At 36.9% G+C, this 7,830-nt stretch overlaps 1 long non-coding RNA gene across 1 annotated transcript; it reads left to right on the top strand.

The window, feature by feature from the left end:
* LOC146946734 (uncharacterized) lies at positions 1-7,369 on the top strand. Its single transcript, XR_015028274.1, has 2 exons — positions 1-595; positions 7,075-7,369. It is a non-coding gene; the product is annotated as an uncharacterized LOC146946734 (long non-coding RNA).
* The last annotated feature ends 461 nt before the right edge of the window (positions 7,370-7,830 follow it).

Here is a 7,830-nt window from a genome sequence, read left to right as displayed (position 1 = left end):
TGTAACAGCCCGATTTTCGCTTGATTTATTTTATTATTTATTTATGTGTGTTATATGTGCTCTTATGTGATTAATTGCCTCTGTGTGTATTTTTGGTTGGGATTCGTAGAATTCGGTGTTAGAAGGGTATTTTAGTCATTTTGGACTCAGGGGTATTTTGGTCATTTTGAGGGCAGGGGTAATTTTGTAATTTTTGCTGAAAGTTATTTTTAGTGCTTAGTGAGGATTTTATTTTACTAAGTGTTGGAAGAGTGGCGTAATTATTTAGATTACCGTTAAGTGACCGTTAGTGTTGTATTTTAACGTTAAGTGAGTAGTAACATTTTGGGTTAGAATAGAAATGAGTTAGGCCCATTAAAACATTGTGAGTTGAGCCCACTTGAGTAGAGTTTATATAAACACTAGTTGGTAGTGAAATTGGGGTCTTACAAACATTTCATTTCATTTCATTTCACAATTAGAGAGAGCTAGAGAGAAAAACACAAGAGGAGAAAAATGGTTTTGAAGAGAAGGATCTAGAGAGAGCTAGAAGAGGCTAGAGAATCAAGGGTTGGAGCTAAAGTGAGGCACTAGCTAGTGATTGTGGAGAGTTAAGGTAAGAGGGTTAGGCTTCACTCATAATTTCATAACTTTTCTCTTTTACCCATTTTCATGAAATTGATGAATTGGTTTTAATTGATGTAAATTCGTGCATAATTGTTGTTGTTATGTTTGAGAACATGATTAGTATGATAATTGTGTTATTGTTGTTGAATTTGTATGTCAAAATGAGTAGAAATGAGCATAGTATGTTTTTGGATGAAATTAATGAATTGTGAAGTGGTGGTTGTGAATTATGAATGGATTCATATTCAATTGTTGTTGTTGATGATTTGTGATAGATGTTTGGCAAGTGCACCAAATACTATCGAAGTAGTAAAAATATCGATTCCACGAGGACTGTTTTTAACTTCAATAATTCAATTTCGTTATATAATTAGGATGTATAAAATTTATTTTGATTTGCCACTAGGCGGTAGATTTGGTTTGATTTTAATTAAATCAAGTAACAGAAAATAAAGATTTGGTTAAGAAAATATGGGAGAGATGAGATCAGATCCGTCGAATCCTCTAAGTTCCCCTAATTGGTCTACTGCACCTATTTGTTATGAACCCTTTTCTAATTTACGATGATTAACAAAATAGCCCTAATCAATCCCTTGAGTTAGGACCCTCTTCTTAAACTACAGCCCCCAATTCCTTAGGTGGTCTAATAATTCTTGAAGGTTTTACCGAACGTTAACCTATTATCACTAACAAACGATTATCTATTCCTAGACTAACCCTGTTTATTAGAACAATTCAATTAGGTCTAAGTTGAAAGCCATGGTCAGTGGTCATTCATTCTCACGAAATCAAGTTATATGTGATCAAGATATAAAAAGCATTAAGAACAATTGAATTGAAAGGTGGGATATATTTGGATAAGTAGGCTACACAAAATTTGAGTTAGGCATTCCTACGGAAGTTGAAGCACAAAGTTCAATCCAACACATTCATTCACCTAATAGAACAACAATTGCAAAGGTACTAGAGAATATTTATAACATTTAGGGACAATCGAGTTTGAAGTTACTCGGATTTTCAATGTTTTGTCCCTTTTTCATCATTCAATTTCTTTTTTTTTTGATACACCATTTTTGTGTGTATTTTGCATGACAATTTCATATTTCTTTCATTTTTGTTCTCTAATTCTCTAGTACCCCCACCCCAAACTTAGTTGGTTGCAAATTCCAATGGCAACTCCAAACTTAATCTTTAGCAACATACTACAATGCCTTAACTCAGAAAATACATTAAGGGACAAATCCTAAAAGTCTCTAGGCTTGTAATGTAGTTTGTCACCGAACAAAAAGTTCTAATCCTACCGGCTCACAATTGGTTAAGAAAGGATAAATTTAACAATTTAAAACAGGGTAGGCTTCAAAAAGGCTCACAGGACCAAGCACTTTTGCCTCAGTGTGTAATTGACAAAGACCAATCAATAATAGAGAAACAATGCAAGTTCTAGAAATGTAGTTGCATGGAAAACTATTCTAAATATAAGTAAATTGAAAAACAAGATTTGGCAATGAACCTTATGGCTGAGATTTCTGGGAGTATGTGACTACCTAGCAACGCCGTACACTTCGCCTTTGAATCAAGTCACCCCTCCTTTAGAACTTTTGGAATACCGTTTCATCAAACAACTGTTACTAAACTGGAATAGGTCACATGAAACAAAGCAAATTCATTAATAATAAACAAGTGCAGGAGCAATTACAATAGGGAAATAAGTTCAATGGACTTCGACATTAAAAAGAAAATAAAGAAAATACATCAAAAGAAAAATGACTGAAAATAAAATACAAAGTAGAAAATGCTAATCCATCAGTAGATCAGCCCATGTTCACATCATCATGGTAACATCTCAGCATAGGTAAGCATCCGGGACTTTTTCCAAGTAGACCCAGGCCTACACATCGTGGTAATGATGTCTTCAAATGTATCCTCTGTCATACCAAATCTCTCCCTCCTCAGTTTCTCAACCCAACACTCCTCCGGTGGTTGAACATTCAGCCATTCATTAAGCGCTTCAGGGCTGAAATCAATGGTCTTGCCCCGAACAAAAGATTGAAAGGGTGTATCGGAAACCCGTGCATTTGCAAAGAATTCAACGATCACGGTTTTGTTGTTCGCTTCTTCGGTCACCTCATTCAACTTCGTTCACCCTCTCCTTCGTAATTCAGCCTCAAAGAACGGATACTTAACAAGCTTTGTGAAGTCAAACTTTCTCTCCCCCACAACTTCAAAACTTTTCATGGATTGGGGGAACTCTTGGGCTTGGTCATTGATGAAATGAATGGCGTTTTCGGGTGGTTCGGATGCGGCACGAGGGCGTTTGGCTTTGCTTGTAGATGGCTTGGGGTTGGTGGCTTTCTTTGAGCGGGTGTTTCGTTGGTTAGAGGCCATTTGTGGTTTAGGAAGATGGTGAAAGGGAAGTTTTGTGAAGTTTGGGAAAGTTGGGAATGATTGTGGTTTGATGGTGGTTTGGATTGATGAATTTGTGATAGGATTGTGATTTGATGATGTTTAGGAAGTGATAAGGTAGATTAAGATGGGAAAAATTCGTGAATGGGAAGTCTAGGGAAATTTTGGTAGAGAAAGGTAGGAAGAATGGAATGGGAAAAATGGTGGAAAAGCTGGGTTTTTATAGACTGGTAAGCAAAATCAAGGCACGCCATATAACAAGGCGCGGCGCGATTTTGATCAAACAGGGAGCATGCTTTGCTTCCTCAGGCCAAAAAATTTGTTTTCTTGAAAAATGTCTGAGTTCATTGAATTTTTGAAAAACTTTTGAGGAAAGAATCATGCAAGACATCAGTACCTTGCATGATTTTCTTTGCAGGAGGTATACTTGAACAATTTTTTAAAACTTTCCTGCCTCGTATTAAAAAGAAAAGAAAAATATTTTTGTATTTTTGTATTTGAAAGCAATAAAATCATACCTGAAAAATAAATAGTGGGTTGCCTCCCACCAAGCGCTTTCTTTTACGTCATTGAGCTTGACGCTTCAACCACTGTTAGGGTGGTAAATATGTCAGAAAGAACACATCATCCTTCTTCTTCCTCTTGTTTGGTAGGAATTCCATGAATTTGTAACAAAGAAGTTGATGTTCCCATGCACTCACAGTTAAACCTTTGGAATTTAAGCTCTCCCACCTTAGAGAAGGACATGCATCCATTTGCACACGAGTGATTTCCTTAACCCCTGTTTGTTCAGACTTCGGGAAAATGTCAGCATTCCTCACTTTTGGATTTTCTTCCACCACAACCTTGTGACACTCAATCTCCATCTGAACCAGCTTCCTCTGAGACTCATGTGCTTTCTCAACAAGATCACCACACTGAACATCAAACTTTTCAAATGAAACTTGATTTGACACCAAGAAATCATCTAAAATATTCTGAAGTTGAGTATTGTAATCGATGTTGATCACCTCTTTCTTCCCTTCACCATCACTACCTGGTTGATTCGCCTCATAATGACCACAACTCGAGATTTTGTTGTCCAAAATTTTGATCTTAAAAGATAGCATATATTTTTCATACTGCAACTTAGCAATCTCTTCTGTGTGATATAGGAGTACCCTGTCTATCATAGCTGCAAAACTTGGATAAACTTTTCAGTAGCACAGTACAATGAGAAGAAAACAAAGAGCATAATATTTTTTTTTAAATATATATACAAAAATATAAATGACAGAAATCCTAAATAAAAACAAAATTGAAAAATTGAAATGACTCAACAGTCCCCGGCAACGGCGCCAAAAACTTGATAGATGTTTGGCAAGTGCACCAAATACTATCGAAGTAGTAAAAATATCGATCCCAAGAGGACTGTTTTTAACTTCAATAATTCAATTTCGTTATATAATTAGGATGTATAAAATTTATTTTGATTTGCCACTAGGCGGTAGATTTGGTTTGATTTTAATTAAATCAAGTAACAGAAAATAAAGATTTGGTTAAGAAAATATGGGAGAGATGAGATCAGATCCGTCGAATCCTCTAAGTTCCCCTAATTGGTCTACTGCACCTATTTGTTATGAACCCTTTTCTAATTTACGATGATTAACAAAATAGCCCTAATCAATCCCTTGAGTTAGGACCCTCTTCTTAAACTACAGCCCCCAATTCCTTAGGTGGTCTAATAATTCTTGAAGGTTTTACCGAACGTTAACCTATTATCACTAACAAACGATTATCTATTCCTAGACTAACCCTGTTTATTAGAACAATTCAATTAGGTCTAAGTTGAAAGCCATGGTCAGTGGTCATTCATTCTCACGAAATCAAGTTATATGTGATCAAGATATAAAAAGCATTAAGAACAATTGAATTGAATAAACTAGAATTGAATTCATAAACAAAATAGAGTTTCACAGCAACATGTGTCAATTAGGGTTACAAAGATTCATCTCGGATCTAATCTCTAAGAGATTTAGCTACTCATAATCGAGTTTACAAATAGCATAATCAATGAAATAATTAAAACATACATGAATTGGTAAAAGGTTGAAGAAATCGCCCTTCTAGCCGTCTCCGATGTCTCAAAATCGCACTTTGCTCTCCAAAAATCGTAACCCTTGTTCTTCAGATTGAGTGCAGTATTTATAGAAGTCATGGGCCTGACCCATCAAAATCGCGCCGCGCCTTGTATAATGGCGTGCCGCGATTTCCCTCAAACAGGGAGGATGTATTTTTGCTTCAAAAATCGCAGCACGGCTTGAAATTGGCGTGGCGCGATTTCCTTCGAACAGACTTCAATATTTAAGCTTTTTGCACTCCAGAACAGTATAAATTGCATGAGAACTCTATCAAAATGTCACAATAAGTCCCTAATATTACGTAATGACAGGATGTCATCAATTTGAATCATGTTGTTGTTGATTTGATACATTGGGTATCATTAATTGTGAATTGGTGATGAGAATTGTTATGTTGTTGTTGAAAATGGTTGTTGTGAAAATTGGTTTTGATTAGAGAAGAAAACTTGTTGTTTTGAGAAAATGAATTTTCAAAGGTTTGTATAACTTATTCAAACGCCATGAAACGTGTGAGTTTGATGTGTTGGAGCCTCGGGTTATGCCTCGGATCACTTTTGACATTGAAGGGTTTTAAACATCCGATTTTGGGGCGAAAACGGCATAAACCCGCGGCCGAAACGCATGAAAACGCACGTTGCGGAGCGCTGCGCCTAAGCTAGGGCGCTAGGCGCCCACACTCAGAGAGCTAGCGCTAGGCGCTACACTCCTGGCGCCAGGCGCCCTGCACAGGGCAACGTGCCCGTTGTTCCGTGTTCGGGGGGTCGGGGGCAGTCATGTAGGGGTCCGTAGCGACCGTTTGAAGGTGTTCTTATACTGTTTTCACTCGCTTTTCAACTGGAACATACTTGGCTTTGTTGAATGTTCGAATTTTCAAATGGTTTGAAACTTGGAATTTTCCTCAAACGACTTAGGCTAATTTTTGGAATTAAGGCTTGTTTGCTTACAATTGGCCTAGGCTCTTGTTTGTATGATTTTAAAAAGTAGTTGTGATTGGTTCCATCAAGTCTTAACTTGTTTTGCTTGAAAATGAAAGTTTTGTGAAAAATGATAAAGTGAGACGAACTTTGAGTTTTTATTGAATTTGTCGTGTTTGGCCGATGAAATGCTTACGTAATCTCTATTACACGCATATGTGACTTGTGAGAATACATGGCATAGGCAATTGAGCTTGTTCGCTTGGTTTTGACTTACATGCTCAAATATTCTAATGTTGTGATCTTAAGAGACGAATTTTGTTGGAAATGGTTTTAAGAGCCAATTGACTTGTGAATCCTTTATGGATATTTGATATAACTTATTTGAAGATGATTGGTGGTGTATATTTGTGTGACACCTATATGTTGCTTGTGTTATGGATGTTGTTGGCAATTGTATATATGTTATGTGGTGGTGAATTGTTGTTAATTGCATATATACAAGTTTTGGTGATGTTGAGGTGAATTGTTTGTGTGAACATATGCATTGTAGTTGAGTCATATGTTCATGTATTCATGACTGATGGTGGTGGATTTTATATCCAATGGAGGTGATTACGATGTTTTTGTTGCATCGAAGGTGACGACCTTGAGGTGATTTGGTACCACATGCATCTAGATGAGTCTAGAGCCATTGCATAAATTGTTAGTGAATTGAATTGCATTGAAATGTGCTCGGTGGTGGAATTGCTAATTGTAATTGTTGTGGATTGAATTGTTAATTGTTAATTGACAAGGTGAAGTTGTGATATGCGTGTGATATACTTGTTGATGTGAACTTGATATAATGATATTGAATGATCTTGGATTGCTTATATGTTGTGAATATTGAGGAACTATGTATGAATTGTCATCCTTTATCCTTGATTATGTCTTTCATTTTCAAAGTTCTTATTAATCTTATATGGATTATGATGATGTAATGCTAACCCTCAGTGGTTTACCACCTACCTTTCCGTATGGACGGGTAGATGGAGTGCAGGATGCTTAGATTATGTGCTTTGATATTGCCGAGGAGTGGAGTTCCTCTTTTATGTGCGAGCGTCTAGATTAGGGCTCTGATCTAGGATAGTTCTTGCATGTTGGATTTTGTTTTGAACATGTAGTTGGAGTTGAGATATTACTGTATTTGAGATCGGAGGATGTATCTTTATTTTGAGACTTGATGTTGTTTATGGATTATATATGTGTTCCGCTGCCATGAGATGTAACATGATCTTTATGCATGTATGTTTTGATTTGATGACGTAGCATCTATTTCTAGAATATATTCGTATGTTCGCGCGTTTTACCGCTTAATAGAAGTAGGGTGTTACAAGTTGGTATCAGAGCCGTGGTCAGTCTTGTTTGGACTAATAGACTAGTGTTTGTTGATTTACCCTGTTAAGTATGCGAATGGTAATGAGTTACCGTCGATACTTGTTTGTTGTGCTGTTGTCCTTATCTGTTGGTTGTTTTTCCCATTGTATGCGACATGTACGGAAGTACTGTCGATACTTGTTCTGGTGTTCCGTTCTTTTAGGCGGGTCTGAGCTAAGTGGGGAGAAGCCGCATACTCCAGGTATCTTTTGCATAGAGAAGCTCAGTTGTTTGTGGTTGTGGTTTCGGCAAAGTTTAAGGAGCTTTCGAGGTTGTGTCCGTACATCAATGCGGAGGATGCTATGGTTTCCAAGTGTGTGAAGTTTGAAATCGGTTTGAGGCCCGACATCTATCAGTACATGTGTATT

This window comes from Medicago sativa, chromosome 2, assembly GCF_051527215.1.
Source record: "Medicago sativa cultivar Bolivia chromosome 2, Bolivia_mono, whole genome shotgun sequence".
Lineage (NCBI taxonomy): Eukaryota > Viridiplantae > Streptophyta > Magnoliopsida > Fabales > Fabaceae > Medicago > Medicago sativa.
This window is presented reverse-complemented; position numbering and strand designations above follow the sequence as displayed.